The sequence below is a fragment of the Pinus tabuliformis genome, chromosome 7, assembly GCF_031772625.1.
Source record: "Pinus tabuliformis cultivar Carrire ecotype Pingquan chromosome 7, CPIR1, whole genome shotgun sequence".
In the NCBI taxonomy this organism is placed as follows: Eukaryota; Viridiplantae; Streptophyta; class Pinopsida; order Pinales; family Pinaceae; genus Pinus; species Pinus tabuliformis.
In genome coordinates this window covers 765,564,325-765,590,917 of record NC_142293.1, presented here as the reverse complement: position 1 = coordinate 765,590,917, position 26,593 = coordinate 765,564,325, and positions in this window count along the sequence as shown.

Here is a 26,593-nt window from a genome sequence, read left to right as displayed (position 1 = left end):
GTCAAATTGCTAATCCATTTCATCTTCAACTAAAGAACATACATCTGTTTGTTGGAAAACTTCTTGATCATCATGACAACTAGATTGATAAGAAAATTCATAAAGTGCCTCTAACATCTCCACATCATCCATACATTCTACATCATCATTAATATTTTCAAGATATTGAATGAAACCTTTCCAAAAATTACAACAATCTTGAAACAGTGGTGATGAAGGATGAGACTTCCCATAATGTCCAAAAAATATTCTATGGAAATCGTTAAGAGAACACAAGCTTCCTGATGGAAAGTCTTCATACCATACTCTATATTTGTCTTCAAGGGTAGCCATAAACATCTTCATGAAACAATCCTCAATAAACTCAACCCTCAATCTACATACATGTATATGGAATTTAACCAAATGTAGACCAGCATCATCTTTCCTTTCATCTTTAAATATGGGAAGATGGGTTGACCAATCAACACAAGGCATAGTATTTGGAAAATTGTAGATGTGAGACCAATCCATAGGAGCACACCTCACATTTCTTCTTACAGTAGAACTAATCTTGGAACTTCTTCAAGCTATTGATCTTCAAGTAGTGGAGTCACCATGAAGCTTCAATCTTCTAGATCTTTTGAAATCTGAGTCGCGAGGGTAATATCACAACCTTCAAAAAACTCTAATTTCTTGCTACTCTCAGGAATCAGAATGAAAAGACTCGAAGAAAATCCGGGAAAAGGAGCTTTTCAGCTCCCAGCAGACGCACCAAAATGTTATCAATGGACTGGAACATGTTGGGCTGTGTCAACCCTCAACCCAGTGTAACTATTTCAATCCAACTTTTAACTGGAAGTTAGCCCTTCCAATTTGAGAGGTCTCTCTCAATATACTTAAAAATTTGGCTATGATAAGCTCAAAAATTCAGATGGCTAACTCGAGTTTTCTATGTGATTTTGCATATGAAAGAGTGTGAGAACAACCACAAATGGATATGGAGTCAATTAAAGAAAATCAATTAAAAACAACATTGTTTTGTGGAAGCTGAGGCATTTTTTGGTTTACTAATGTGCATATGGACATTTACAATAATCACAACAAATTGAAGGAATTTGGAGCAATATAACATTGAATTCCAAGCAATTAAATGAGGTATGAAAATTGATAACGACATAGAAGCATGGTAGGATGGAACTAAAACAAAAAATGAATCTTAGGTTAAAATAGAATATTGTTGCAAACTGTATTTTTATTAACTGAAAATATACAAAATTTGTGTTCTCACATCATCGATCCCCCCATTTTCAAAGTCAAGAAACCACACATATATAGAGTGAGATCTCCTTTACAAAATCATCCACATGGACTAGATTCAATCAACAGCTAAGAGATCTAATCCTATTTGACTAATAAAACATTGAGCCTTTAAAGGGATATTTATTTTTTACCAGAGTTTGAATACAAATAGAGGTCACTTAAACAGAACCTATCTAACTGTTACAATGATTTAGGAGAACTGCTTGAAGTATTGGCACTGAATTTGTGGAAATTCAAAACATCTGGCCCTTTGAATCCTGTTGTGTTATTTGTTGACTAAAACTTGTTGAAAGTGTCTCGTTGTCCTTTGTTTCTCGTTGTCCCACCTTTCACTGCATTTTGTTTGATGACTATGTTGTTGGATATACGTTGAAAATACCCTCGTTGTCCTCTGAGTGGAGGCGAAATGGATGCTTTAATGCTCATTGACCTGGTCCTGTTGATATCACAATCGCAATACAGAAGAGGGCCTTTTTCCATGTTTCATGGTGTTTACCGATTGTTTGGAAGCGAAAATTTAATACAATATGTCACATAAATTATCGCATCCAGATGGGTGGTTCGCCGTATCGCTATTGCAAAGTAGAGGAGGGGCCTTTAACATTGATTTATGGTAATTTCACAATTTTCCGGACGTGATGGTTTATAGAATGCATCACATAAAATAGCGCATTCAAGAGGTTTCTCGCACATCACAATCACAAGGTGGAAGGGACTTCGGTGGAGGTGGGACTTTGACTTGTGCGATCCTCGATTGTGATATCGCAATTGGGGGGGGGGGGAAGGAATTATCGTGATCAGTGAGGAGGACTTTATTGCAATCAGCAAGCTTTATCGCAATCAGCAATCAGAGAAGGGACTTACGATATTGCAATCGGCAGGTGGAACTTGCGATGTCGGCAGAGGAGTGGTGACAGGACTTATGCAATATCGCAATCGGTGGGGAGGAATTGCGATATCGGCGGAGGAGAGGTGACAGGATTTATGCGATATCACAATTGGGAAGGGGCCGATAGCAATATGGTTTTGTGGGTCCCAGCCCTCTAAAAGGACTGTGGCATGATTTCTTAGTGTTAAATGGGTTAATGCGGCTAGAGTTGGAAATGGATTAATACGACTAGAGTTGGAATATTAATAATGAATGGAAATGGCTAGAGTTTTAAAAACAAAGGATGAAATGGGATGGGTTTTAGAGAATATGGGAATTTCTCCAAAACAATTTAAACTGGACCTGTTCTTCCTCCTTTAATCTCTAAATGCAAAGCACAACAACCTTTTTCAGAAAAGAAACAGATAGATGCAAAGAGTAATGGTGAAAAACCTTATCTAAAATGACTAATCAAACTAAAAATTATTTGTAGGAGTTATCATGGATAACAATGGCTCCAATGGGGATGTTGCACCGTTGTGGTGAAGCAAATAACCAGCAAACTAGTTGCCTAACCATTAGGCTAATCCCAATTTGAAGACTACAATTCAAACCCACTTCACCAAACTGAAGAGAAAACTACAAACCAAATGAAAACCAACTACTACTATTGCAATATGATATCAAACTATTGTACAAGTTGAAACTGACAACTGTAAAATATTTCCTAAAGTTGAAGGAAATGCTTGCCCAACAAGCTTATTTATGTACCAATAACCCTATTCTAATATTTGAAAATCCACCTGCTTAATTCAAGCAATATGAAACCTCCAGTATAACCAATCAAAAGTTGATCCAACACCAGGGCTCCTTGATTGTCCTTGTACAAAATCAGTAGTGAATCATATATTGGCAACTCAGAATAAAAACTGAATCCATCACCTGAGCTTGTAAATGAAAGAAACTCCACCTTCACTGATGACTGGAATAAACTTACCAAACGATCTTGATAATCATGAAAAATTGCCTTTTATTAACAAGTAACACCATAAGGAATGAATTCGTTCATAACTCATGGCTATTGTTGTCCTAAGTCTTCAATTCCAAGAACATCATCAAATAAAAAGGCAACTATAGATTTGTCTTCCCTTCTATCTAAATCAACACAACCATCGATGCATCCTTGAACACCTTCAAACATGACATCCACATTGTGTGTATCAAAACTAATCGTTTGCTTATCAAACAAATAAGATATAACCTTTGGTAGTTTTGGTTGAGGAATGTCATCTTGAGTCTGAACACTAATAGCTCTTATACAAACAACTTTATGCATATCATCCATGTCATTTTGATGGTCCTCAAATAGAATAGGTAAAACTTGTATATTCAGCTCTTCATGTAACTCAGGTTTACCTAAAAGTGAACTTTCATGCACCAACCGAGACAACATATTAACGGAAAACATTTCTTGTCTAGGTAGACAACTTTCTTCACATGTTGCCTCTCTGTTTAGAATATTCATGCATGTATTTTCAACAACCTGATCTTGAGGAGTTTCCTCTTGACATAAAATCTCATAAAAGGACTCATACCTTTAACTACATATAGATTGACAAGGCTGCAAATCTTCATGGATTTCATGTATTATGACTTGATTGTCAAATTGTTGATCCATTTCATCTTCAACTAAAGAAGAGGCATCTACATGTTGGAAAACTTATTGATCATCATGACAACTAGCTTAAGAAGAAAATTCATAAAGTGCCTCTAACATCTCGTCATCATCCATACATTCTACATCATCATTAATACTTTCAAGATATTAAATGAAACCTTTCCAAAAATTACAACAGTCTTAAAACAGTGGTGATGAAGGATGAGACTTCCCATAATGTCCAAAAAATATTCTATGGAAATCTTTAAGAGAACACAAGCTTCCTGATGGCAACTCTTCATACCATACTCTAGCTTTATCTTCAAGGGTAGCCATAAACATCTCCATGAGACAATCCTCAGGAAACTCAACCCTCAGTCTACATACATGTATATGGAATTTAACAAAATGTAGACTAGCGTCATCTTTCTTTTCATCTTTAAATATGGGAAGATGGAAATAAAACCAAAATTGAATCTCAGGTTAAAACATAATATTGTTGCAAATTGTATTTTTATTAACTGAAAAGTGCACAAAAGTTGTGTTCTCACATCATCGATCCCCCCCATTTTCAAAGTCAAGAAACCACACATATAGAGTGAGATCTCCTTTACAAAATTTGCCACCTTGGCTAGATTCGATCAACAACTAAGAGATCTAATCTTATTTGAATAATAAAGCATTGAGCCTTTATAGGGATATTTTTGTTTTACCAGAGTTTGAATACAAATAGAAGTCACTTAAACATAACCTATATAATTTGATGCAGGAGCATCAAGGACATTTTTATTTGTAAATATGTTAGAAAAGGGGGTGTGACAAGTTTTAATATTTTATTAATTAATTTTTTATTTTAAATAAAATAGGAGGAAGTGAGGATTTTGTAAATATCCTTTTATTAAATAAAAGGATATAAGAGAATTTGGTTAGTTAAGGAGATAAAGGGATAAGATTCTAGATAATAGGATTTGTTGAGATATTTTAGTGATATTGAGATATTAAGGGGATTGAGCATTAAATTAGATCATTTTTAAAATTGTATAAATTCATCAAGCCTCCAAGGCATGGGAGGAGAGATTGTGAGTGAGTGTGAGTAGAGAGTGAGAGGTTTTCTGCTTGGACGCCTTCGGGCAGTTTGTAAAGGGCCATCAATTCCGAATATCTGGCCAACAAAAGTTTGTAAGTAATTTGTTTTGTTTCAAATTATATATATATACACTGGTTGATTGTGAAAGTTGTATGTGTATAAATTGAGGTATCAATCATTAGAGAGATCAACTGAATTTGTAAGATCGATTTATACTCAATAGCTGGAAGGATTGATGTTAATATGACAATTGTTAAATCCATGTGAGAGCTTATTTTTGTTGAGTGAATGGTTGTTTATATCGATCTGTAATGAAAGGAAGAGAGTGCCAGTGAAGCTGTGAGCTTCATAATAAACCAAGAAGGCTCGAGTTAACTTCTGCAAAAGCGTTGGAGGCGGTGGTATGGTCGATTGACAGTTTGAACAAATCGATGTGTTTGAATGAGCGTTGCATAAATTGTGGATTTAAATCCCTGTTTGCGTTGTTCCAATTTGAAATCGAGTCTACGAGTCTATGAGTGTCCTGAACGCTGTCATTAGAATGTGCCAGAATGAATGTATAGTTTGAAGTGTTAAATTGAACGCTGTTTATGTTAATTGATGATGGCTCGAGTGCAAATTGTTGGCATAATTTACATAGCACAGTTTTAAAATCGATCTGCTGGGGTATGGAACCAGAAATTAATGAATGCGTTAACCCTGAACTGATCTTGTTGCTAGAATGTTAATTAACGCAGAATTCATCTACTTGCTGGAAGGATGGTTGTCACTTCAGAATTATTTTGCAGAATAGCCAGCATTATTAAATCCAAGACTGCGTTTATATATGTTTGAATGTTTCATAGTTGCAGGGGGGAATCGATTGGATAGCACTGGAATGAAATCGATTGAATGTTTTAATAAAGGACGCAGGTTATTGCAGAGAGCTGAATAGCAGTGGGTAGACAGAGTCTGGAAATGGCGTACATAACATACAGTAAATGCAGAATCGATCTACAGTGATGAAAAGTGCATAGTAAGGAGTTGAAGAGCGCTGCTGAATTCTGGAAAGGTATGTTGTGGCTTAAATCTGAGTTTATAGTTGCCATAGCAGAAAACTGTTTGAAGAAATGGGTGAACGAAGTTAAACGCAATGAAATGGAGTTTTGTAATTGCCAGATTGAGATTTAATACATGGGCGCATTTGTTTTATGGAAAGTTTATTTGAAATCCGGTATTAAAACCCATATGTGAAGTGATGGGTAGAATGCGTTGAATAATATGCTGGTTGTTGAATATGTAAGGTGAGTTTCAATGTTACTTGAAATGATGGTAGCAGTATGAGATTTCATATCAGAATGCATGAAATCGATCTACATCAGTAATTGGTAAGTTGAATTTTTAAGAGGGAAAATGTGCATACATTGAATATGATGTGATTTTGAAAGGGCAAGGGCGCATAATATTGGAATTTATGAGCTAAGCGTTGGTTGTGTATTTTCTTAACTAGTTCATATGTTAAGGCCAGAATCAATGGTTAAGATGTGGGCACATCAAAATTAGGTTTTTATACTTTCCAAGTACTGAATTGAGTGCATTGAAGTGAGGATAAAATCCAAGTCTTTGGGTTATGAGAGTATGGTTTGTATTTGGAAATGATTGTGTGAATTTGCCAGGAAATGAAAGGTAAGCTTCCGCATATTAATTGAGATTACAAATGGTAGAAATTTGCCGGATATTGGGGTTTTAATTTGGGAAAAGTTGAAATGCATATTTAAATGCATGGTAGACTAAGATTCTGGGGTTTGCAGGCTATCCCTGCATCATTTTTGGTATCAAAGCTTGGCTCTGTTGAAATGAAAAATGTTTATTTTCTGAATGAGGACAAGAAGGTTTGTTGAACTAAAATGTATTTTTGAATGTGTGATGAATGATGAAGATCAGATTTTAAATCTGATATGCAGCATACACAATTGCAAGTGAACAGGATGGCAGAAGTAAATGGAGACAAGATCCTGCAAGATCTTAAAGGTGAGATGATTTCCTGATTTGAAATTTATGATTGAAGTTTATGGTTGCAGAAAAGATGATGGCAGTGAACCTGGCATTCAGCTAAAGGCTGGATAAGGAGGACCATTGCAGTGTCCTGAAGAAGAAGGAGAGTTGAAGAGATAGCCTAGAGAGTGAGCAGAGGAGAATGCTCAAAGAGGTTCCAGAGGCAGTGAACCAAGTACTTACCAAAAGACTGAGTGAGGAGAGCTTGGTGAGGTAAGTGGCGGCAAGACAGGAGAACTTGTTGCAGAGGCTAGTGCAACTCATGATGAGTGAGAAACTCATGGAGGAAATGATCATGGAGGATCAGAGAAGAGGTTCAGAAGAATGCCACAGAGGTGAGATGACTGATGAAGTCCGAGAAAGAGAAATTGCAGTAATGAAGGTACAATTGCAGGTACTAGAAGAATGGCTGCAAGAGCAGGAAAACCAGAATAGAGGATGGATCTTTCCATTGAAGGGGAAGAGAGTGATTTGGCGACAATTGCAGATGAAGTTGAGGCAAATTGTGATTGCCTTATTGAAAAAGGAACTTAGAGTTCTTGAGCCAGAGTTGGAATTTGAAGATTCCACATGCAGATTTGTTCAGAAAGATGTGTTGGAGGAAGCAGTCGAGACTGAAAAGTCTTGTGATTTTAAAACTGATAAGTTGTGTATGTTTGCAGGTAAAGTACAGGGAGATGAGCAAGCTTTAGAGTTTGTTCAGGAGAGAGAATTGAATCTGAAGATGGTTCAGATCAATGCTGAGATAGCAAGATCTCAAGAGGAGATGAAGTCAAGGAGTCTACTCAGAATGTTGGGGCAGAAAGAGAAAGACCAGTTGATGATTGGTCAAGAGCTGGTGAAGGTATGAAGTATTGCCAGAGGAAGCTAGAGCAGATGATGGATGTACAGTTGAGATGTATGCAACTCAGAGCAGCTGAGTTGGAAGAGGAGGTTTCTATTGATGAAACAGAGGAGGAGATCATTGATGATTTCTTGAGTTATTGGGTAGATCCAGACCAACTGGATAATGTGAACTCTTGTATTTTTGTAGCTGATAATTTTGATGTGGTTACAGGTGTTGAGGAGGATGCGCGATCTTGTGAAGTTGTCGCAAGTGTGGAAATGAGTCTTTCAGGAGATAAGTACTCTGAAGAAGAAAGCAGTGATGCTTTTGTTGTTACAGCACAGAATGTTCATGTGAATAAAAAGGAGATTCAGCTCGAAGAGCTGGTATATGAACCAACAGTTGAGACTGTTGAAACTTGTAATTTTCAAACTGAAGAGTTGTGTATGAATGCAGGGATGATACATGACAAATTGTTTTTGAAAAGTGGTGGACAGATAACTGAGTTTATTGCAGAAGTTGAGGATCAGAATTATGTTCTGATGACAGATGAAGAGATGGTGACAACAGAAAGCTTGGCTTATGAAAGTATTGAAGATTGCACAGAAAGTTTCTCAAAGGAGATGACAGGTTTATGGCATGAGTTAAGTGTTCTAGAGCAGAGACTAGAAGCACAGAGGATAAGTGTTCAGAGTATAAAGACAGAGATGAATGGAAATAAAGAGGTTCCAGAACACAGAGGTATTCTCGAAGAAGATGACGTCGAGGAGAGACTAACTGATAGTCTCAAGAATGATTGGGATCAGCATACTGAAGTGCTGGCAGTGGGAAGTAAGGCACTGAGGCCTTATGATCTTTATTCTAACAAGGGTTTTGTGAATGCAGGTATTGTTGCAGGTACTGGAGAATATTTGACTCAGTCGAGCAGTCAAATGAAGGGAGAAGAAGTTTTCTGTTTCAGAAGACAAGAGGGCATGGATGATCGGGTGGCAGTCAGAACAGAAACAAGCAAAGAAGCAAGAAGTCAGCGAGTGACAGTACAGATAAAGAAAGTAAAAACTGAGCAAGCCGTCTTAGCTCAGCAGGCAGCAAGAAATCAACAGCTGGGAGATTTATTGGACCGAGAGATTGAAAGTATCAGAAGACTGATGACGAAAGAATCCCGGAAGAGACCAGCAGTAGTAAGACAAAAGAGAAGCAACAAGAGAAAGACAGCGAAAGATTGCGAGAGCACAACAAGTGGAGTATTACAGCACAAAATATGGAAACCTGGAGGACAACAGCAAATAACAACAGCAGTAAAGCAATTGACAAGCAAGGACAGATTACAAAATAAAATTTGGGATCCAGGAGGAAATAATTATCCAAACTTATGACCAGGTGGTCATGAATTTTCTTACATGGGGAGTCTGATGCAGGAGCATCAAGGGCATTTTTATTTGTAAATATGTTAGAAAAGGGGGTGTGACAATTTTTAATATTTTATTAATTAATTTGTTATTTTAAATAAAATAGGAGGAAGTGAGGATTTTGTAAATATCCTTTTATTAAATAAAAGGATATAAGAGAATTTGGTTAGTTAAGGAGATAAAGGGATAAGATTCTAGATAATAGGATTTGTTGAGATATTTTAGTGATATTGAGATATTAAGGGGATTGAGCATTAAATTAGATCATTTTTAAAATTGTATAAATTCATCAAGCCTCCAAGGCATGGGAGGAGAGATTGTGAGTGAATGTGAGTAGAGAGTGAGAGGTTTTCTGCTTGGACGCCTTCGGGCAGTTTGTAAAGGGCCATTCAATTCTGAATATCTGGCCAACAAAAGTTTGTAAATAATTTGTTTTGTTTCAAATTATATATATATATACATTGGTTGATTGTGAAAGTTGTATGTGTATAAATTGAGGTATCAATCATGAGAGAGATCAACTAAATTTGTAAGATCGATTTATACTCAATAGCTGGAAGGATTGATGTTAATATGACAATTGTTAAATCCATGTGAGAGCTTATTTTTGTTGAGTGAGTGGTTGTTTATATCGATCTGGAATGAAAGGAAGAGAGCGCCAGTGAAGCTGTGAGCTTCATAATAAACCAAGAAGGCTCGAGTTAACTTCTGCAAAAGCGTTGGAGGCGGTGGTATGGTCGATTGACAGTTTGAACAAATCGATGTGTTTGAATGAGCGTTGCATAAATTGTGGATTTAAATCCCTATTTGCGTTGTTCCAATTTGAAATCGGGTCTACGAGTCTATGAGTATCCTGAACACTGTCATTAGAATGTGCCTGAATGAATGTATAGTTTGAAGTGTTAAATTGAACGCTGTTTATGTTAATTGATGATGGCTCGAGTGCAAATTGTTGGCATAATTTACATAGCACAGTTTTAAAATCGATCTGCTGGGGTATGGAACCAGAAATTAATGAATGCGTTAACCCTGAACTGATCTTGTTGCTGGAATGTTAATTAACGCAGAATTCATCTGCTTGCCAGAAGGATGGTTGTCACTTCAGAATTATTTTGCAGAATAGCCAGCATTATTAAATCCAAGACTGCGTTTATATATGTTTGAATGTTTCATAGTTGCAGGGGGGAATCGATTGGATAACACTGGAATGAAATCGATTGAATGTTTTAATAAAGGACGCAGGTTATTGCAGAGAGCTGACTAGCAGTGGGTAGACAGAGTCTGGAAATGGCGTACATAACATACAGTAAATGCAGAATTGATCTACAGTGATGAAAAGTGCGTAGTAAGGAGTTGAAGAGCGCTACTAAATTCTGGAAAGGTATGTTGTGGCTTAAATCTGAGTTTATAGTTGCCATAACAGAAAATTGTTTGAAGAAATGGGTGAACGAAGTTAAACGCAATGAAATGGAGTTTTGTAATTGCCAGATTGAGATTTAATACATGGGCGCATTTGTTTTATGGAAAGTTTATTTGAAATCCGGTATTAAAACCCATATGTGAAGTGATGGGTAGAATGCGTTGAATAATATGCTGGTTGTTGAATATGTAAGGTGAGTTTCAATGTTACTTGAAATGATGGTAGCAGTATGAGATTTCATATCAGAATGCATGAAATCAATCTACATCAGTAATTGGTAAGTTGAATTTTTAAGAGGGCAAATGTGCATACATTGAATATGATGTGATTTTGAAAGGGCAAGGGCGCATAATATTGGAATTTATGAGCTAAGCGTTGGTTGTGTATTTTCTTAACTAGTTCATATGTTAAGGCCAGAATCAATGGTTAAGATGTGGGCACATCAAAATTGGGTTTTTATACTTTCCAAGTACTGAATTGAGTGCATTGAAGTGAGGATAAAATCCAAGTCTTTGGGTTATGAGAGTATGGTTTGTATTTGGAAATGATTGTGTGAATTTGCCAGGAAATGAAAGGTAAGCTTCCGCATATTAATTGAGATTACAAATGGTAGAAATTTGCCGGATATTGGGGTTTTAATTTGGGAAAAGTTGAAATGCATATTTAAATGCATGGTAGACTAAGATTCTGGGGTTTGCAGGCTATCCCTGCATCATAATTGTTACAATGATTTAGGAAAACTGCTTGAAGTGTCGGCACTGTATTTGTGGAAATTCAGAACATCTGGCCCTTTGAATCTTGTTGTGTTGTTTGCTGATTAAAACGTGTTGAAAGTGTCTCGTTGTCCTCTGTTTCTCATTGTCCCACCTTTCACTACATTTTGTTTGACACCTATGCTGCTGGATATACATTGAAAATACCCTCGTTGTCCTCTGTGCGGAGGCGAAATGGACGCTTTAATGCTCGTTGACCTGGGCCTGTTGATATCACAATCGCAATACAGGAGAGGGTCTTTTGTCATGTTTCATGGTGTTTATCGATTGTCCGTAAGCGAAACTTTAATACAATATGTCACATAAATTATCGCATCCAGAAGGGTGGTTCGTCGTATCACTATCGCAAAGCAGAGGAGGGTCCTTTAACACTGATTTATGGTAATTTCCTGATTTTTTGGGCATGACAGTTTATAGAATGCATCACATAAAATATCGCATTCGGGAGGGTTCTCGCACATCGCAATCGCAAAGTTGGAAGGGACTTCAGTGAAGGAAGGACTTTGACTTGTGTGATCCCGGATTGCGATATCACAATCGGCGGGGTAAGGAATTATTGCGATCAGTGGGGAGGAATTTATCACAATCGGTGAGATTTATCGCAATCGACAATCGTAGAAGGGACTTACGATATCGCAATCAGCAGGTGAACTTGTGATATCAATGAAGGAGTGGTGACGAGACTTATGCGATATCGCAATCAGCGGAGAGGACTTGCGATATCAGCAGAGGAGAGGTGACGATACTTATGGATATCGCAATTGGGGCCGATAGTGACATGGTTTTGTGGGCCCCAACCCTTTAAAAGGACTGCGAAATGATTTCTTAGAATTAAATGGGTTAATGCAACTAGAGTTGGAAATGGGTTAATGTGGCTAGAGTTGGAATATTAATAATGAATGGAAATGGCTAGATTTTAAAAAATAAAGGATGAAATGGGATGCGTTTTAGAGAATATGGGAATTTCTCCAAAGCAATTTAAACTGGACCTGTTCTTCCTCCTTTAATCTCCAAATGCAAAGCACAACAACCTTTTTCAGAAAAGCAACAGATAGATGCAAAGAGCAGTGGTGAAAAGCCGTATCTAAAATAACTAATCAAATTAAAAATTATTTCTAGGAGTTATCATGGATAACATCAACAAAAATAACTAAGTTAAGGTGTGGGTAGTTTTAGGGATATAACAAATAATTTTTAACATCAAAAAATAATATGAGGAATCGTTACAAAATTTGTCTCACGTGAAATTCTTTTCTTTTAATATGATATCAAGCCACAATAAACCAAGGCAACGAGTCATGCCATTATTTTGAAATATATTTCTTTATTTTACCTTTTTTTCAAAAAATATATTTTTCTTCGAGTGGCTTTGAAATACCTTGTTCCTTACAAATTTGATCTGAGCATAACCGAATACCACGATATGGCAATTAGTGGGTACAAAGAACGAGCAAAAAAAGGAGGGATTGATGAATGTTTTTTCAAGCCCCAGAAAACTATCTCAGCCAACTCTTCATGTCAGCCAAGGATAAAAATGACCCTATGTTAGGTCTCGGAGTCTATGAGATCCCCTGATCCTGTGGAATGTCTTAAATAGGGAAAATCAGTAAATCCTTTAAAGCTCTGTTGAAAGAATACATAGTTGACACTTTCCACAACCGCATTGCAAAAATTGTTATTGCTAAGCACTTCCATTCTACCAAACACCTTATTTGTTTTGACAAGACATAAAACTTAGCATCTGCCCCATTTCATTCCAACCAAGTTATTAGGGAAGCCTTGAAATTGAAAAACATCCTAATAGTTTTAATCGGGATCATGGATACCAATTAAGCCGGTCCTAGAAACCCACCATCCATTTCTTATCATCTAAACGCTTTTCCTCTAATTTAAATTCTAACCCTTCCTAATCTCTTCTTCTATCTAATTTTTCCTTAATATTACTCCTTCGTCCTTCCTTATAGAATTCTTCCATTGATTAATTTTTCCTTCACATAATCATTCCTCATTATAATATTTAATTAATTTAATGCATTTACTTAATTAAAAATATTTCCCCCTTTTCCATTTTACCATCTTTGATATAATAAATAAAATCGAAGTATTTAATAATTTAAATAATATTCCATTTCTTAACCATTTCAAATAATTGACTATTTTACTATTGACTAACTCCAAATCATAAATTTAATATTTTTAATTCAAACTTAATCCTTAGAATTTATTTCTATAATTTGAAATTATAATATTAATATAACCTTAAATTTCTATAATAGTTTAAATTTCAATGTTTAATCCCCTTTTTTGAATTTTGACAAAATATATATATATATATATATATATATATATCTAATCTTTTAATCTTTTATTTATTTATATATAGTTATTTCTTCAAGTTAATAATTTTAATACAATTAACAATCCTTAGGTACTCCAATAATATTTAATGTTCATTTAATTTCAAATTTAATAAATTATTCCTCTTTCTATAGATTTAGTCACATTTATCAACGTTTCTTTTTTCTCAAGTTCTTTGACGGCTATTTCTCCCCATTCTCTATATACATATTTTGGTCAAGCACTCTTCTTATCATCCGTTAAGCTTCTTGCCCCTGAATATGGGTGAAGTGTTCACCCGAAACGTCGAGCTCTTCGAACAAGTTTCCAGAAGTTCTCAACAACAGTGTCTTAGTTTATTTCCACAAAAAAAAATATTTTATGTAAATCATTTTTTTGTGGGGAATGTTCGTAATGTGTTACATTCCAATAGGAGTATCTTAATTCAAATAATAAATTAATTTATATTATTATTCCTACCGCGAGTTACACAATGGGTTTCAGGTTGACCACCTATTAATTTGGTTAGACATGTTAAATACTTTTCAATTTAATAAAGTGGAACTCCGCAAATTATTATTATTTATTTTATTTTTTTTGAAATTTTTTCTATTCTCCTAATTATTTAATTTTGTAAGACAATATAATAAGTTGTAGAAAATTTAATATATTTTTAAAAATGAACGATAGTTGTTAAAATCAACTATAATTGATGGAAATCGATTTTTATACTTCATGTGCTATATGAGGGATTAATAAGTCATTATTATTGTTGTTGAGTAGGATTAGATTCTCCACCGCAATTACAAATAACAAAATTACCTCAATTTACTAATCAGTAAATTCTAAATTGACCATATTCTAAACTTTAACGCTAAGTTGAATTCAATATTTTTACTTTAATTTAATTGCATTTAAACTAAGGGACATGCACCAGCTACTATGTAGCACTTGGTATCATTATGATGTACTTTTTCTACAATAAGTAGTTCCACCCTTGTCCATATGATATAACTTACCAATGTATATAGAGTTATGTCTAATTACATTACAAAATCAATGATATTACATAGAAACATTCATGGAAACAATTTAAAAGCTACATGGAAACTTGAAGATTACTTTAAGTGACAGAGATCCAATTTTCACTGGAAATTTTTTGATTGAACTATTTTCTTATTTGGGTTCTCAACTTATTCATAATCATCTTACCATTCTCAATCTAATGGGAGAACTAAGAATGTGAATAAATGTTTAGAATGATATTTTTGTTGTTTTGCATCTGATAAACAGGGATAATGGATCAAGTGGTTTCCCTTGGCATAATGGTAGTACAACACATCCTTCCATACTTTATCAAAAATGTCCCCAGTTATGTCGCTTTATTAATATTATCCTCCCTCCATCACATCAACCCTTAAAAGGGATTGTAAAGGTTCAAGTAATGGAAGACACATAGGGTACCAACAAGATATTCTCAAACTATTGAAGGACAACTTGATTATAACATAAAATAGGATGAAACAACAAGTGGATCAGTGTCGTTGTGGAAGGGAGTTTGAAGTGGGGGATATTGAGTATTTTTTATGCTACAACCACATAAACAAATGTCTCTCAAGCAACGAAAGAAGGACAATAAATTAGCACCCAAGGACCATGGCCCCTATAAGGTGTTGCAAAGGATTAAAAGTATGACTTACAAATTGGAGTTTCCCCCATCTTCACACATACATCTAGTCCATATTTCTTACTTAAATAAGGTAATCAATGACAAGATCCCAGTCCAAAACTATTTTACCAGATATTAATGAAGATGGGTAAATCATATTGGAGCCAAAACAATCCTTAAAATAAGGAAATTAAGCAATTATTGAGTACCTCATCAAATGGAAGAACATACCAATGGAAGAGGCAACATGGGAAGATGAATTATTCATCCATAAACACTCGCAATTGTTCAAGTGTTACCTAGAACACTTGTTTGAAGGGGAGGGGCATGTTGAGCATAAAAACCTTTATGAAGCCCTAGATACTAAGTTATTACATTCTAAATGTTATATTAGTAGGTCAATCAGAACCTTTCATGATAATTGTACCATTTGTTTCCTATATATATTCTATGGATACCTAGTCTTAGGATCATCTCATATTGTCTTGTGTATTTGTTCATTGTAAAAGGAGGTTTCCCCCTTGAAGTGGATCATTAAATATTGTATTTTTATCATTTTCAAGGTGTCTGCTTCATAACTTCTTTAAAAATACAACTCAAAGACTTATTACAGTGAACATTTTCAAATCTTGATTTTGAAAATTGCAATAAATGTCCTTTAAAGTCAACGACAACAATCTTTTTTGATGTAGCTCATTGACATATAAGGGAGGTATGCAAAGTTATTGCTCCAACTAGTCAGAGAGTCTTTTGTTTTGAAAGTCTCAACGCATGTGACAATGTAATCTTGTTTTATATAAATAAAATTATGGCTTTGTTTCCTTCGAATGTATGTGTGTGTGAATTAATTAAGGGAAAAAAAACCAAGAAAGAAAGGCAATATTTTTTGAATTTTTCCCTTTATTTTTTTAATTTAACAAAAAAAAAACAACAATAACAACAACAACATGTTTTTTTCTCTTCTTTTTACTTTTCCCTTTTTCTTCATCTTATTTTTCACTTTTATTTTTTATTTTTATTTTATTTTGTTTGTAATAATATCGAGCTTTTAGGCCATAGCTTGAAAAATGTTGCAATTTTAAACTTTAAATAAGTGGAGTACTATTGATAACACATATTTTCAATTTAGGGGTTGATTTTAAGGTTTTAGTTACAAAGGTATTGATTGTCAAGGTTATGATTTCAAAAATGTTGTGATTTGACATGAGAAAAAAAACAGATATCGTTAAGAGCACCCCTTTTTGATTCAAGGGTTGATTTTAAGGTCTTGATTGTAATTGTACTAATTGTTAAGTCATTGAGTTCAAATAAATTGTAATTTTAAACTGTGAAAAAAAAAACAAACAAACAAAAACCAAAAAACCAAAAAAAAAATGTTATTGCTAATATAATTGTGCAATCCACCTCTTGTGCAAAAAAAAGAACATGACATTGCTACAATAATTTTGCACCCCCTTCTTGATGAAATAAAATAAGGGGAAAAAGAAAAACATTTTTTGAATGGGGGGTTGATTTGGCGTTTTCAACCAAGAAATATGGATTTTAGGACTACAGTTCTCATCAAGCTGGTGATTATTTTAAAAATCATCTTGTTAATTTTGTTTAACCAATAGTCTCACCTTCGACCTTTACACCCACTCTAGTATCCACCATCACAAGTAAGTTTGTCACACTTTTGGTGGTCCACACTAATATTTTATATGAAACTTTCTCCATTCTCCACTAATACCAAAATATATTGGAACTCTTTATCATGAATCTCTACCACTTTTTATTACATTGGAGGACTTGATAAACATTGATTTGTAAACTTTCGTGGATATTCCACTGGATAGCTCGTCATAACAAATCTGATAAATTTATAGTGAAAATTTGAAATCTATACTATGAGGGTTATTTTCCATAGACTTATGGATTTATTAAGTTACTATTTTTTTGCATGTAATATAGAAAATAGATAATAGGCAAAACTATAATCATTCAAAACCATAATAACACAAGATGAATTGGGAAACCCTTTTAGGAGAAAACCCAACTAGAAGGTGAGGCTACTTTTTTCTCTCTTTTTCTAAAAGGAAATGGATGCAAGTACAAAGAAGTGAGACCTATGGCCTTTCGGTTGCTACAATGCACAAAGCCTCCCTAACCACTCTCAAATACTCTAATTATCTATGGAATAGAATGCACTTGAATAGAATGGAGCCCATTTTCCTCCTAGTGGCTTGATTATCACACAACCCGATAGCCTACTAGTTAAGTCTGACTCCTTTGACTCTTAACTAAAATGACAATACCTACTTTTCTAGCATCTTCTTCGCCATGATCATGTGACTAGCCCCTTTTCCATGAATAATGGGGGGTGACATGGCATTCTCTCGAATCACGGTGGTCAAAACCAAAAGGTCAACTTTGAGCAGCATAACTTTTGCATACTAACTTTGATTGAGGCAATATTTGTACTGGTATCTATGTGTAGAATAATGCTAGGAGGTGTGATGCTTCAACAACAAAGGTTTACCCCCTAAAACATGTCATTTGATGCCTCAAAGTACCTATGGAAGGTTTCATACCCTAATTAGCAAAACTGGGAATTGCATTTAAAAATCGTTTGTGAGTTGATTGCTCCACTTTTTCCACTTTGAAAATATCAAGATGGATGAAAAATAATATAACAATCTAATGTGGATCATACCTCTCAATTTTAGGCAGTTTTTGGTCCCCAAAAGCTTCCATTAAATTAAATTTTTCCTCTACCTTCTCTCAAGTGTACCATTTAGCCTTGCCTGAAAGTTGTACTTTCAACCCAATCCACCAAAGGTCAGTTTCCCTTGTCTTGTAGTTCTAGACCTCTTCTGCGAAATTGTATCCTCTGTCAACTCTTCCAGAGAATCTAGTGCTAAATCCTCTATAGAAGGTAGAACGTGTTCCTCTTCCCCATCTAGCATGGAAAGCTCATAGAGTTTCAAATTCTCTACATTCACCACTGAATAAGTGCACATGTATGGTGGTAGAATAAGTCTATAGGTGTTATCTCCCACCTTCTCTAATATCTCAAAGGGACCATATCACAGAGTCTTGATTTTCTTACCAAGACCCTATAACCTCTCCTTGTTCAATTGTAACCATACTCTATCTCCCATCTCGAATGAATTCCCTGTTATGTGTTGATCATGCTTGGCCCTGTGTTTTTCCTGTGACTTTCGCAGTGTCTCATATACATGTAGATGGATCTTCCTGATCTTCTCAACAAATTTTTGTGCCCTTAAGGCATACCCTATAATATCCTCCCTCACTCCTTTTTATTTTCCATATGCAATATTTGAAGGTGAAGATGGAAAATATCCAAAGCAAGTTTCAAAATGGGGACTTACTAGTAGAAGTGTTGACTACCCTGTTATAAGAGTGTTGTATATATACCATATTTTCATCCCAAGTCTTTGGATGCTTTTGATTGTAACCCCTCAAAATTTGCAACAAAGTCCTATTCTACTTCCTTTTTCCCATATGTTTGTGGATGGAATGTTGTATACCTCTTAAACTTTATGTTTATCTTCTCCCATAGTGTACTCCAAAATGTACTAATAAATTATGTGCTCCTGTCTGAAATGATGCTCCTAGGTGTCCCAAAGTGCACCCAAACATATCCAAAGAACAAGTTTGATGCTTCTTGCCCATTTATGGGTTTTTTATAGGGCAATAGATCACACGCTTTGTTGAACCTATCAACTACCATGAATAAGTAGTCATGTCCCTTCCTATTTGTTGGGAAACCTCCCACGACGTCAATTGAAATGATTTCCCAAGGACCAGTGGGTACAGGTAAGGGATGATACAGACCTTGTTTCATATTACTAGGTTTGTTGGTACAACAAAGCATGCATCCGCTTATGACCCTAGCTACCTCTTCTTGCATCCTAGGCCAATACACATACCTACCAAAGTTAACCATTGTCTTTCCTGTACCAAATGCATTGCAACCTTAGAGGTGTGAGTTTCTTTGATCAACTATAGTCGCCCACCTTTAGGAACACATAACTTATCTAACCTATAGAGTAACCCATTCTAGATATGATAGTCAAATGTGATATCACCATCATGCACATGACTCTAGCTTTGCAACTATTGAAACACGTCCTTGAAGTTCTCATCCTCTTTGTATGCCTCTCTATATTCATCATGGGTGAATGGCTCCATGTGCATAAGAATTCCCAAAGTTTTGATCCTTGATGTGGGTTGCCTTGAAAGCATGTCATCCAAGATGTTTGTGTTTCCCTTCTTTTACTTGATCACTAAATGAAATTGTTGTAGAAACCCCATCCACTTGTAAGCCTGAAATGATGTAGCTTACTCAAAGCTTGCAATTACTGTAGTGGTGGGTGATCTGTGTGGATTATTGTATCCTTTCTTATTAGATATTATTTCCACTTATTCACAACTTGCACAAATGCATAAAGCTTATGTGTTAGGGTTGATTTCTCTTAGCTTAGTAATTGTTTGTGAATTTATTGGCTTATTATTTCTTTTAATATGTTATTTTCATCAAATAATTACCAAAAACATAAACATGAAAGACACAGAAAGCAATGAACACAACATATAGGCTCCAAGCTAGGGGAAAACCCCTCTAAGGGGAAAACCCAAAAAATATCTTCTTATAGAATCAGATCAAAGTGAGAAATCCAAGACCCAAATTTGTCCTCCAAGAAGCAAAGTCAAGCCCTCCAAAAATCCAGAGAAAATTTGCTCTTGTTTCAATCCTTTTAGTGCCCATAAAATTCACATTGTTTAACATCTTTTAGTATCCTAGGAAGCTCACACTTTTTCAAATATGTAGCCCCATAAATTTGTTGACCTTTGTAGAACATATAGCTTCACAAATTTGCATCTTTCACTTCATATCTGATCACAAAAAAATCACCTAAAATCTCTTTCCCAAATGGAGGAGGACACATGCCTATATATAGTTGTTCTCATATGAGAAAAGACGCAACTTTTCATTGAGAGGAATTGACATTAGGAGGGTCGACTTTACTTCTTGAGGTAAATTTACCCAAATAAAAAATTTTAAAAAATTATTTTCCTTTTCCTTTATAATAGGTCTAAATAGGACTTTGACTCAATAAATCCTAGAAGCGTGAAGAACATGCTTGTCTAATATAATAGCAATAATAACATTAGTTTTCTTCTCTTTCTTCTTTTTTCTTTTTACATAAAACACATAATGATGCAAGCGCAAAGATAATTATGAAGATTGAACTTAGTTACACTTTTCAACACTCCCTCTTAACTAGGGAGGTATTCATAATTACACAACAAGTTACAAGGATGCTCTAAAATTGAAATATTGTCATAAGAAGAGTCAAATCAATAAGCCATTTTAAACATAAACATCATGGCCAACATTGTCAACATAGAAATATAGCAAGGCCTTGACTAACAAGCTCTATTTCTCCACTAGATTAGAGCGCAATGTTGGGAGGCATATAAATGGACACCACCATAGCCTCTTAAGGCACATACCCCATCTGAATGTTCACCAGGTATGTCCTTTTAGGACTATTCTTATCTTGGATAACCAATCCTAAAAGAATATTGGTCCTCTTCGACCACTCTTATCTTGGATACCCTGTCTAATCCTAAAAAAGTGTCAGTCCACGGGACTACTTCCTATCTTGGATTTCAAATCCTTAAGGAGTATCGATCCCTAGATGCTTATCCAATCCTCCATTTTTCCTATCAGTGCCTTCACTAAGCCTTACAGTTGTTAGTCGTGGTCTAGTGCATGACACATAGAGAATACAATGCCACTCGTCAATCCCTCTCAATTATGGAGGTAATCCTCATTCCCTCTCAACAACAAACTTAACCATGAGCTTCCTTTTGTCTCATTTATCAACTACATGTTCTATCGTGGAGATCTTTTAAGTAGTAGTTAGAGGACTCCTTCTTGCATCATCATATCGTTCCTGAGCTTCAACCTTCTGAGATATTGTGGAGCCAAATTTCTTCATAATCTATCTTTGTGACAAGGTTCTCACCATCAACCTTACTTGTCACTTCCCACCAACAATCATTTGTAGTATCTTCATTATCAAAAGTATATTGTCAAACCAATAAATGTAGAATTGTAGCTCTTTCTGTCCAACTGGGAAAGTGGACTTCTTCTAAATCAACATCAAATCCATCATGACCAACCAACTATCTTGTGTATGTTACCTTTTTTTCTTTTGTAATGTACATATTTATTCCATATATTCTTTTAAGCTATTACCAACGTTGTTCATCCAAATCGTGTGTTCTTTTGAATCACTCAGCAAGCTTCAATGTCATATTAGGGTCTTCACAACTCCCTTTTTCCATTTGCAGTAAGTGATCTTATAGCCATCTAATAATATTCTTTTATGCATACATCAAACTGCTCTTTCCTTTATAGTCTTTCATTTGCTTAGTCAAGTTTTAGACAAAACTTTCCTTGACCTGTAATTTTGGTTAGAAGACTCATGAAAGAACAGGGAGACAAAATAGAAAGATAGTAGCACAAGCAATAATAAAAAAATATGTTAAATACTTGTCTCTGGAGGAAGGTTGACTCCCTCTTAATATTGGACCCCTTTTCATCAAAACTTGTCTTCACATCATCATGATATAATATCTATCAATCTAAAGAACTAGGTTCCTTTTTATTTTCACAGTAGGAATAATCAATTAGAGTTTCTATTTCTATGGTTTCTTATTTTATTCCATATTTTGCTAGGGTTTACAAACCATAGATGACAAGACCTATCACTTACGAATTTGTAGAGTTCTACAGACACACAAGAGAGTTAGTTTCAAAAGCCTAGATTTTAAGGTCTTCAAGATCTATTACGAAAGGAATTGCAAATTCTATGTAAACCCTAGAAACTTCATAGTCATAAAAATGTTACAAAACGCTAATGATATTGTCATGCCTTTTATCTATATGATTTCAAGACATAGTCTTCATATGTAGTATATCATCAAACTCTTACTTCTTATTATCTCTAATATTTATGCAAACCCTTTTTATAATCATCACCGTGACCTAATGAACAAAAATTATATGTACCTCTTTGAATTTTTACTTGTCCTTCTTTGTATTGATCTGGTCTTTATCAACTTTAGTATAAACTTTAGGTCGGCTTATTTGATGTCATTATTTCTTTTATTATGTATAGGGAGTGTGTGCCTCAAGTACTGATGTTGCAGGGATAAACTAATCCATCCGTAGAGCTTCAATACTTTGGTATTCAAGCTATGATGCGAACTAGGTTTTCATTTAGACTTTTCATACACTTAGAGATGGTCCAAACTTTTGTCCATCAACCATTATTGTCAATATTTGTTAAGACATACATCATTTCCTTTTCGCAAAGTTGTCAATTCATCATCACATGATTGTCATCTGGTCACTGCCATAACATTGATATGAGGATTATTGTCAAGAGTCCTGTAGATTGTTAATTCCAAGTAATTTCCATAGATTGTATTCAATACATACATAATGATAATATAAGAAATCAAATTTGGGTTGATAATTTTGCATTAATTCTTCATATATCAACAAAGATTGTCATCACAAAGATCTTCAACTCATTACCATCGCATGGTATCTTTGTAGGAGTTGTGTAGAGCGTTTATACAATAATTAACATTATTTACAAGTCATTCACTATCATAATGTTATGTCAAAAATACTCTCACATCAAATATTACTGCTTTTATATAGACTCCTCAGAACCTAAAGTGATGCCATATAACGATGCAACAGACCATATAGAGAGACCATATGACTATGCCATAACTAATAATTTGGTACCACAAAGATTGTAACTATATCATAATAATATCAAATGCTACTATATATTGTATGAGTGTTGCCACTATCTAATACGATCCCACAAAGACATATAGATAATCAATTCGAACCATAGGAATCAAGAGTTGATATTTCAAATGTCGAGCCTTGTAGTTGCGAACCATGAATGATTTAATGTCTCAATGCCATTGTAGAGTATAGGTAACGATGAGCCACAACTAAAGTCAGTGAGCCATTGAGAAGGTATACAGGCCATTGTAGTGAGAACGAGTCACTGCAAAGTTGGATCCACAGAAAAATAGATAATGCAAATTATTGTGATGCCACAGAGGATGAGATACGTAAATCATGGTAGACACTGTAATTTTTTGTGATTCAAGAGATCAATTGCAAGCCAGAGTATATAGGCTACAGGTGAAAATTCAAGCCACAATTATATGGATGTGAGCCATATCAAATTAATGTTATTGTAATCATAGTTGCAAGTGGCCTCAAGAGAAAATCACAAATCTATAGAAGTCTATATAGCGAACCAAAAGAATAAAATTCGACGAGTCATGGTCATGTAGCAAAGTATCTTCATCAATTAAAGAAATGTATCCTCATATCGTCATTTCATATTACTTTAGACATTTGAATATGCAAATCACTAGCCATAGAGAAGTCAATACAATGTATGAAGTGAGTCATTGAAAATTATTACATGAGCCACTGTGATTAATAAAGAGGTAGATTTGACCATTGTATGACTCAAAAAAATAACAAACCAAAGGTGCAAGTCACTAAAATATATATACAAGCCTCGGAAAGCCTTTTCTTGATTATAGCGAGTCACAAAACATATACATCGAGCTTCTATTCAGAGTATATGAGTCACTATTGATTAATGCATGTCATTGTGAACTTATGCGAGCCACTGTGAATCTTATTCATGCCTTAAGTAACATAAACGAGTCTATGCGAGCTATAGGATAGTTAAAGTGAGTCACAAGAATGTAATGTGATGTCCAGAAATGCGAGTCATAGTGTTCATAAAGTGAAACATAGGATGGATGCAAGCTTTATAGGTAGGAAAATTAATTGTCACAACGACATAAGTCAAGCCACAAACAAAGATCATACATAAATATGAATTTTTCCATATGGAGCTTGTAGTACTTCCTCATAAACCATAACAACATACTTTTTAGAGATATGTCAACACAAGTGATCTTCAAAACTGCCATCCTTCAACCTTAGCTTTGATACCATGTTGAGAAATCAGTGCACTTATGTGTTAGGGTTGATTTCTCTTAGCTTGGTAATTATTTGTGAATTTTTTGGCTTATTATTTGTTTTAATACGTTCTTTTCATCAAGCAATTACCAAAACCATAAACTTCAAGATCAAATAAAACAATGAAAAAAAGATATAGACTCCAAGCCAAAGGAAAACCTAATAAATATCTTCTAATAGAATCAAATCAAAGTGCTAAATCCAAGACACAAATTTATCCTCCAAAAATCCAAGTCAAGCACTCCAAAAATTCATAGAAAATTTGTCCATGTTTCAGTCCTTTTGATTCCCAAAAAACTTGCATTGTTTAACATGTTTTAGTAGCCTAGGAAACTCACATTTTTTCAAATGTGCAGCGTCATAAACTTGTTGACCTTTGCAGAACATATAGCTTCAGAACTTCACATCTTTCACTTCAAAGTTGATCATAGAAAAAACACCAAAAATATTTTGTTCAAATGGAGGAGGACGCATGCCTATAGATAGTTGTTCTCATAGGCGAAAAGACACAACTTTTCATTGAGCCGACTTGACATTAGGAGGGCTACCTTGACTTCTTGAGGTAAATTTACCCAAATTACGTTTTTCAAAATTTTATTTTTCCTTTTTCTTTACAATAGGTCCAAATAGGACTTTGAATCTGTTGTACCTGTTTCCCATAGGCAGTCCTTGGCTGCAAAAACTATGCCAGGAAACCAACTCAACCAGCCTTTAGGTTTAAGCTGGCCCTTGAACCAAAGGGGGCTCCCTCATTTGTTACGAGGCTTTGTTTAACATTGTTCACCTGTCACTGAACAGCAGCCTTTGAATCACAATGGCTAGATTTATGGTTTTAATTGGGGGTGGTTGGCAATCAATGATAATCGCTACTCATATTTAAAGGCTCTCTCACAGGGTTCCTTTTGAAAGTGTCAGCTTCCAGCCTGACAGAACGACTTGATTTGTATAAGAATTTGGCAGAAGAATGTAAGGAGATTCCTAATAATTGAGTAGCCAGACTGATTACTTGACCACTAGGAAGATTTGGATGCGTGTAGAAGATTTCTACAGCCCAACAAAACAGATTTATAGGGAAACAGAATGGCCAGACTGAAACCAATTCTAAGAAGAGATATTTTAGACAAATAGCCTAATAAGCTAATCTCTTTTAATGGCTGTCAGAAGCACAAAACAAAACCAGTTAAAGAGGAGTTATGATGAACAAAAAGTCCAATAAACAAATCTCTTTCTAAAGATAATGATTTTGCAGACCTTCCTATAAACGTTTTTATCATGTGTAGAAATAAGATATGAAAAACTCGAAAAACATACTCGAAGCACAAAATTCTGTCAAAACTAGAGCTGTAAGGCTTTCATTAGAAAAACTACAACATAAGCTTTATTACAGAGTGAAGATTCTTGGCATCAAAAGCCCACCCATATTACTTCAATTGATGAAGTATTTATACAATTTCATCACAAAATATCTTGATAAAAATATCAAGAGCTATTACAAATATCTAAAAACTGCATTACAAAAATAGAGAACAAATAATTGTATCTAAAACTATTTAAAGATTTCTTGTACTATCCTTGAGGAATTCTGTTGATAAAGAAGAGAAATTTGAATTTGATTGCAACTCATATTTGATGAGGTGACCTCCAATCACTAACTCTCTTGATCTTTTTCCTCCTGAAATCTTGCAAAATAGGGTCTAGTCATGCCTTTGTATATCTCAATCCGAGATAGTTATGTAAAAATTGAGAGAGGTTATTGTAGATGAATATGTTATTGAGATAAACCTCTCTCTGTTTCCCAAAATTTGGCTCCAACTGTTCAAAATATTTTCTGCAAAAATATGTCTAAAAAGGAATTTGCACAGTCCGAAAAATAGGCTATGAAGATGTACTTGTATCTCTAATTATGTAATAGCTGAGTAAAATATGAAGTATTTTATTGTACTTTAGCATCTTAGGAACACAAACCTCCTTCAATTTCTCAAGAATCATCTCTGATTATCCACAATAGTTTCTGCAAAAAGGTGGCTTAAACAGGACATTGCACAGTCGAAAAAATAGGCTAAACATGATGAGAGTGTATATACCAACCCCTGACACCT